The sequence below is a fragment of the Otolemur garnettii genome, unplaced genomic scaffold (genome assembly GCF_000181295.1).
Source record: "Otolemur garnettii isolate 467f Iridium unplaced genomic scaffold, OtoGar3 scaffold00031, whole genome shotgun sequence".
NCBI classification, from domain to species: domain Eukaryota; kingdom Metazoa; phylum Chordata; class Mammalia; order Primates; family Galagidae; genus Otolemur; species Otolemur garnettii.
The window spans coordinates 3,470,985-3,479,237 of record NW_003852426.1 but is presented as its reverse complement, the minus strand read 5'-3'; the positions used below and the strand labels follow the sequence as shown (position 1 = coordinate 3,479,237).

At 39.0% G+C, this 8,253-nt stretch overlaps 1 protein-coding gene across 2 annotated transcripts in view; it reads left to right on the top strand.

Annotated features, from left to right (window-relative positions):
* The first annotated feature begins 7,614 nt into the window (after window positions 1-7,614).
* Window positions 7,615-8,253, top strand: part of LOC111725085 (butyrophilin-like protein 1) — a 9,747-nt gene continuing 9,108 nt past the window's right edge. For both annotated transcript variants that reach the window (XM_023512953.1, XM_023512952.1), the window contains exon 1: window positions 7,615-7,859. The gene's annotated coding sequence lies outside the window, so the exon portion shown is untranslated. The remainder of the gene's footprint in view (window positions 7,860-8,253) is intronic.

Sequence of the window (8,253 nt, the reverse complement as noted above, 5' to 3'; positions counted from 1 at the left end):
TATCTTCTTCTGCAAAGCTTCTATTTATGTCTTTTGCCCACTTTTTTATGGGGTGGTTTGATTTTTCTGCTTTGTTTGAGTTCTTTATAGATTCTGGTAGTCAGCCCTTTATTGCATGTATAGCATGGAAATACTTTCTCTCATTATGTAGGTTGTCTGTTCATTCTATCAGTTGTTCCCTGGCTGTACAGAAGCAGCAATGATCAGTCCAATAAACCATTTTCCTCTCTTCAAAATTTGGTTGGCCAGCATCTGCAGCACTGTCAAGGCAGGGGATTGTTGCCAAGGTCCGGTGAGATTCACTGGACTCCAAACTCCTGTTCGTGCTCTTAGGAGATAAAGTTGTTCCTTGACAGGATCAAAACTCACAGAACTGTTAATGCATGTGAACGGCTGACATTTCTGACAGAACAATTCTCCATTAATTTTATTCCAATTAACGCTTCCTTTCAACCACACAAAAGGTAATTTAAGACAGGCCTGGACATATTTCACATCCTGTACTTCAAATTTCATTTTGAACAGGGCAGGAGTCTGACTAGCATGTTGAAACAATCCTCCTGTCCAAGCCTTAAGAGGTTGCAAGGCTGCAGCTACTTTCCATAAATGATTTTGTTTAGCCAATTATGCCAGGCGCAGGGGGTGAAAATCCCCCATTCACCCATTGAGTAGCCTTAGAAGTAGCAATACTCACTTTGTTCTTATTTAAAGGATACATAAATCGATCTATAGGAAGATCAAATGGAAAATGGGCTTCAGAAGTGTCTTGTAAATCAGCTTGTGGTGCCCAATCAAACACTTCTCCCAAAGATGTATTTAACAACATAAATTGTTTATTTTCCTTACACCTGACCAATGTATCCAATCCTTAATTTCCTTAAACATATACATGTTGCAAGTAGGCATTTCTATATCAACTGGAGCTTTAACAGTAACATTCCTTTTTAAGGAATTAGTGCTTAACATATATAATTCTTGAATTATACCGACACTAGCTGGAGTCCTTCTGATATCATGGTTGCTGACCCAAAATTGTAATGCCATTTCTGGGCAGTGAGGCTTCTGCCCCAAACAAATTGGAGGCCCAGTGATTCCAGTAGTGTAATTATTAAGAGTCATTCCTTCTTCTTCAGGTTTAAAAAGGCCTCTGGTGTCATATGGTGCTGGCATCCATATAGAATCATTAATATATAGATATAGATATATAGATACTGTAGGTTCAAGCCAGCTTACACCTCTCAATAAAGGTGAATTGGGGACATATGTCCAATAATGGTAATTCTGAGCCTGTGTGGGAGAGGCCATAATGCCAAACATAGCCAGGAATAAATTGACTGGAGTTATCTTACGATTTTGTTGAATCAGCATCATTCTGGCACATTGTCCTTCTCTGTGGAGTTGCTTCATCAGTTCTCTGTTCCTTCCTGATGTCTTTCTCCTTTTTCTCTTGTTGCTCTTTAGAGACAGTTGTTGCATCTTCTCAACTGTCTGATTCACTTCTGCTTCCTGCACGCGGGGCTTCTTTGCTGGTTTCATTCTCAGGGTTTTCTTGACGTTTCAGGTGTTTGTCTGGAACCCAAATATTATTTTTTCCTGTAGAGATATAAGCATAACCTCTTCTCCATTTTATGACATTAGCAGGGACCCATTTTGTTTTTAACTGGTGTCTGTAATACACTGGTTGATCTAGTATAGGTGTGGTTATAGTGACCCAATGTCTAAATGCTGGAGTTTCTCCTTCACAATTTGAATTTAAAAAATTTAAAGTAAATAAAGCAGATGATATTCTATTTCTGGGGGTATCACTATGCTGTCCTTTCCCCCCTCTTCTTTTTAATTTTAAGAGTTTTTTTGTTTTGTTTTTTTGGCACGTATGGCTGGGGCTGGGTTTGAACCCACCACCTCCAGCATAAGGGGCCAGCGCCCTACTCACTGAGCCTCAAGCACTGCCCCAAACATTTATGTTTCTCTCTCTTTTTTTTTTTTTTGCAATTTCTATTTTATTTTATATTTTGCAATTTTTTATTTTTTAGAGACAGAATCTCACTTTATTGACTTCTTCTTTAATCATATTACTATTGCTGCCATTGCTATTGTTTTTGCCACACTTTTTTTTAGTATGTCCCAGTTCTCCACAATTAAAGCACTTGGGATTATTCTAAACCACCTGCAAGGCCATAGTTATGGTGTTTGCAGTTGCCGTAGTTTGTAAACTGGCCTGAAAGGTACCAGAACCGACCTCCCTGCAAATATGCAGATATTCTATGGTCACATTTTCCTGGTTTTTTATGCCCATTAAGGCTTGCTTGCAATCTATGTTTGTGTTATCAAATGCCAATCGCGTGAGGAGCATACATCGTGCCTTAACGCTAGGAACAGATCGTTCTCTGGCCGTCTGTAATCTAGCAATAAATTCAGCAAACGGCTCATCATTTCCTTGCATTATTTTAGTAAAAAACTGTTTAATTCCATCCTTTTCATCTAATCTTTGCCAAGCTCTTAAACAAATGTCCTTAACTTGGATTAAAATTTCTTGAAGGAGCACCAACTGGGCACGAGCATTTTCATATGGACCAGAGACTGTTAATTGATTAACAGTGGCTTCTGTTCTCTGAGCCTGAATTTTAGCATCCTCCTTCCACCAGGATTTAAATGATAAAAATTGTCCTGGACTTAAAGTGGTTCTGGCCAAAGTTTCCCAATCAATTGGTAGGAAATGGTGCTTGGCACAAAAAGCAGTTAGAATTCCAAGTACATAAGGAGATGTGGGGCCATATTTATGAACTGCCTCCTTCATGGTCTTAAGAAACTTTAATTCAATTTGAATGTGAGACGGTGGGCTTTGACTTCCGTCAGGCCTTATCTCTCTAAGGACCGGAAAAGCGGCAGGTGCCACAGTTGAAGCAGCAGCTGTAGGCAATTCAGTGATAGTTATTGCTGGTTCATTTAAAACCTCTAATTCAGAGATTTCGATAGGAAAATGATATTTGGCCATGAATCTAGAATTAACAAGGGTATTCCAGACTGGATAAATTCCTGGGTTGGCATTATGATGTCAAATTCATCTCTCCATGGCCCATCTGGAGGTGGGGCAGTAGGTGATGGAGGTTTATACGGAGGAGCAGCCGATTTGACTGACCCAGCTTTAGAGCTAGCACAAGTCGACAATAATTCAGCTCCCTTCCTTTCTATATTAGTTATTCTCTGATTTACACTATGAAAATTTTTATTCATTGTCTGTAATCTTCTATTAATTTACATAAAGTTTCAAACTTATCTTCTGTTTCTGAACTGGTATCTTCACTCAAGGGATCAAAACTAATTAAATCATCTTCTGATAATTTTTTTATTGGTTTAGGAGGTACTTCCTTATCCGAAGACTGCTCCTCTTCAGAAGATGAAATCTGTCCTGTTGCATAAGACTGCTCTTTTTCAGAGAACTTCTCTTTCTTAAGAGATGAATGGACACTATCGTATATTCGTTTCCGAGCTTCAGCTGTCTCAGCTGAGCCTTCGGCCTTTCCTGCCACACGTTCTCCTCCATCTGTGTTTATCAACGACAGTGGCTTTGGAGGAAACGCTTCAGCTTCAGAAGCGGAGGTGTCAGAGCAGGGCCGAAAAGGCTGTAACGCTCTAAAAACCAAATCATAAGCTGCCCAAACATCCTTGTGTATAAAATTCCCTGTTTGGCGAGCTCTTCTAAGTGTCCTATGGAGTCTTTTCCAGACTTTAAGTGTCAATTCTACCTTTTTGTCTGACGAGAACCATTGGCATTGATTAATGACCACTCTGAATAGTTCCCGTAGAGTCCGACTGGACAGTTATTTTCATGATACTCAAAAGATTTTTTTTAACAAAGCAACATATTGATCCTCTAGAGTGATAGTTTGATGAGAACTTAAATTATTACCCATTTTAAAGTTTCAAGCTATTTGCCAGAAGTCTTGTGTACTTACTTCACGAAAAACTGTACCATCTGGTTCTGGAGTGCAAAGCTTACCTCAGGCAGCTTCAAGCGAAGAACCAAGTGACGTTCCGGGAAGGGTGGCGGTCCTGACCCGAGGGTCACGAAGTCCTCGTCCAACGTCTCCACCTACCGACTGTGCCAATTGTTGGGTGATGTTTTCTCACGGGGAGAGAAGGACGGCTTGGCCACGGGTGCAAGCTCGCTCCTAGAATTGTATGAAAGCAAGAAACGACGACATACTCTTATATGGCATGTAGCAAAATGTCTTTATTTTCCACTCCCTTTTATTGGGAGCTAGTCACATACATCACATTGATCAATAATCCTAACATCCTCAATTCTTATCTTAAACTATAGAAAGAAAGTCCAGGAAAGTGAGATAACCATCATAAGATTAGCCTAAAAAAAGAAAGTCCCAGAAAGTAAGACAACTATCTTAAGACTAGCCTCAGGCTATTCCTCTCTAGAGACCCAAAACAACTATACATTATCTGACTTCTATTGTTAAAGTTAAAGGTTAGGATAAACATGGGAGTAAAACCTTTCTCTTCTATGTACTTAATTAAATTTCCAAGAAACAGGCTCCATGACTGTTTCCTTATGGTTTTGGAGGCCTCTGCTGTTACGATAGAGTATTTTACTCACATCATTACCATGGAGTTTTTCTTTTCACTCACACCAAACTTTGAGTCATGTCCTCTGCACAGATGGGTTATTTCAACCCTTATCTGGCAGGCTGACTTGACTGCACAGTCGGGGTTCCAGGTAGGAGGTTGTTAAGCCTTGCCTGCAGGCCCCCCATGCTTTCCCAGGTTGCTTAGGCCTCGACAATAACACGTAATACTCACAAGTCTTTTGGCTCAGTTTCTGGAATTAAAAGAGCACATTTCATTTAATTTTTGTGGGAGTTTACCCCACACTCAGATAATTCTACTTTCCACTCAGGAATGTAAAGACTAGGTTCAGTTGTTTTCTAGAACTGAATATTGAATGCCAGACGTGTGGTGGAATCCGATTCTTTCCATTCATTTGTTTCTAACACATTTCCTGCACTCTGGAAGCTTGAAAGTTTCTGTTTTATTTGGGCATTTATCTATGGAGCTCTAAAACTTTAAAAGGATATATGTAAATATGGCTTATTTTTTGCTTTAATAATTGAAGTTTTTATAAAGTGCCCTTGGGAATCCAGGAACACAAATCTTACCCCTAATTATTTTCTTTTCACTGTGGAATCCTATGAGGTGAATATTGATGTTCTGGATCTATTGTGCTAAACTTATGTTTCCTAAAATTTATCTCTTTGATTTAATATACCCTACTCTTGGGCAACCTAGTAACTCCGTCTTTTTAGCCCAATATTTTGATCTTCAGTGGCATCTACTCAGATATTGGACTCTTCCATTTGGTTTCTACTTTAAGCCAGTTTTTCGTATCCAAGAATGCTGATTGTTTCCCCAATCCTGTATTCCTTATACCTGAATCCTTCCTATTATACTTCATAGTTTTATTTTAAAGCATCTTTTTATACCCCTTTTTATACCCCGTTCTTTAGTTTCATATGTTCTTTAGTTTCATATGTTAGAAGAGCCTGAAAATTAGAGATAAGCAAAAATTATAAGTCAAAACATTTGCATCACTAAGAAGTAAATATCCTTTCATTTTTTGTGTGATTTGGATGTCTATCTTTCCATGTTTCTTAAACAAATAGCACCATATTGTTCATCCTGTTTTAAAAATCCTTTCTGAAATCAATAATATCTTGTAGATATCTTTTGTTCTCTCTCTGTTTCTATATCCTTCTCTCTTAAACACACACACAGACACACACACACAGACACATACACTGTGTGCATATATATGCAGTGTAATTACCTTGAAATGTTTGCCACATATTATTCCACTTTGCTCAAACAGTTCAATTGATTGGGCAAATGTTAATACATGTATATAAATTTCAAATTTATTTTTTCAGTTTTATTGGAAATATATGTTAATGTATTTACATTTTGGACTAGAACACACAACACAGATGCATATCACAAGTTTGGAAGAAAGCAAAAGAAGTAAACAGTGTCTTCAAACTTTCCCTTTCTCCTTCATTTTTCTCTTCCTGTTCTCCAGTATTTCCTATTTTCTCTTCCTATTTCCCAAATTATTAAGTAAATGTCAAGAGTCCAAGTAAGACAGGAGGGTCTCAGAGAGGACAGCTGGCCAGCATGGCATGAAAGGGCATGAGTGGAGTGGAGAGGGTCGGTGGGCAGGTGGAGACAGCCCTGACGAGCCCACAGCAGAATAAACGGTAGTGTATTCACACAGCACAGCATTATTCAGCAATAAAAACAAAGCACTGATATACACGATGTGATTAAATCTCAAAAACCATTTTGTTTAACCAAAGAATCCAAACACAAAAGCATTCATACTGTATGATTTTTTTGCTGTTTTTGAAATTTTATTTTTATTTTTGTAAATTTTATCTTGAGGTAAAATATACATATACAATAATAATTTTTCAACTTTACCATTTTTAAGTGTGCCTATAAGTGGTAATAATCACTGTTTTTTGAAGTTTTAGATGAGGCAAGATTAAGCTTTCATGGTTTAATGTTAGAACACTGACTATTCTTCCTGGGATAGATTGGCTGGCAATGAACATGAGAGAAATTTTAAAGAGATGTAAATGTTCCATGTTTTGACCAAGGTGGTGGTGATTCCATTAGTATAAGCATTTGTGAAACTTCTTGGAAATGTGTGTTTTAAAACCAAGCTTTCCATTATCTGTAAATTATATCTATGCAAATTTCATTTCTTTTTCTTTTTTTTTTTTTTTAGACAAAATCTCACTATGTCACCCTTGGTAGAGTACCATGGCATCACAGCTCACAGCAACCTCAAACTCTTGGGCTTAAGTGATTCTCTTGCCTCACCCTCCCAAGTAGCTGGGACTATAGGTGAATTTCATTTCTTAACTAAACACTAGGAATAGAGAACATTTATTTAGGATCTTGATTTCCCCTTGGCTAGACTGTTAATAGCGCAATACTAATATTTATGCAAATGCTAGTTGTGTCCTGATTATCTGCAAACCTTACATAACATGAAGAAATAGAAATTAAACTTGGGAAGAATAAGAAATAGAAAGAAAATCCCTTTTAAGCACACTCTATGTCTGCCACTGTACAATTGTGTTATTGTTTCTGTCATACAATTGGGATCCTGTCCTTGGAGCACAGAGCCTTCTATTATTGAGCTCTGATTTTCCCCTTCACAGCTAGCTCTGCACATGCCCTCACTATGTCTTCACCTGGCTTTTGACTGTCTCTCCTAGACTGAGTCTAAGGAGACTATAGTGTGTGAGGAAAAAGTACTCTTCTGATGGACGTGTTCTCTAAATCAATTAACTTTGTGAGTTGAACACTGAGATGACCCACAGACATATAGGAAGATGATTTCCTCTCCCTGAATAACGTAGTTTTGGCCTTTTGCAGGTGGAATAATTGAGTTATGCTAAGCATTTTCAACAAAAACACACACCAGAATCCCTATCATTCTAAAACTCAGCCCAGGCCAAAGTCTCCTGGAGTGACCTTTAATACTTTCACTTTCAGAGTATCTGAAGAGCTGAAGGCAGGCTGGGATTTTCTCCTTAGACTCAGTCTAGAAGAGACATTCAAAAGCCAGGGTACCTTGGCAGCACTGTTCCTCTTCCCAACATAAGTAATATTTTCCCAACCCCCTGATGGGCTGGAAACTTGCTGGCCCCGGTCCCTGTGGACACACCCTTGGATGTTGACCACAAGAACGGCCAGGTGCAAATTGTCTCTGGAGCCAGCCTTGTAGGAGCACCCAGGAGACCAGGAACTTCCAGGAATCTACCAGCTCAGTCGAGATGGTGAGAGAGAAATGTGTGGCTATGTGCAGGTGTGTCTGTGGGAGGGGACTGAAAAAAGGGGGACTTGAGCTCTGGACCCCACAGTAAGTAAAGGTCCTTTCCTTTTGGGAGTTAAATCACAAGAGCTGTTAGGTCCGAAAATCATTCTCCCAAACAGCCCAAACAGACAATTCCGAGACGTGCTCCGATGTAAAAGGCAAAAGGTGAATTTTATTCAGGCCCCGGGAATCCTGGACTCTCCTGGCATGCAAGCCGAGGACGAGCCCCGAACTCGGGGTAGAGCAAGTTTTTATGGGGTACAGAAAGCAAGAAGGGTAGGGTCCATTATGGGTACACTCTTGATTGGTTGTTGATGATTACATTAGCACGGTTATATTCTTGATTGGTGGTTAAT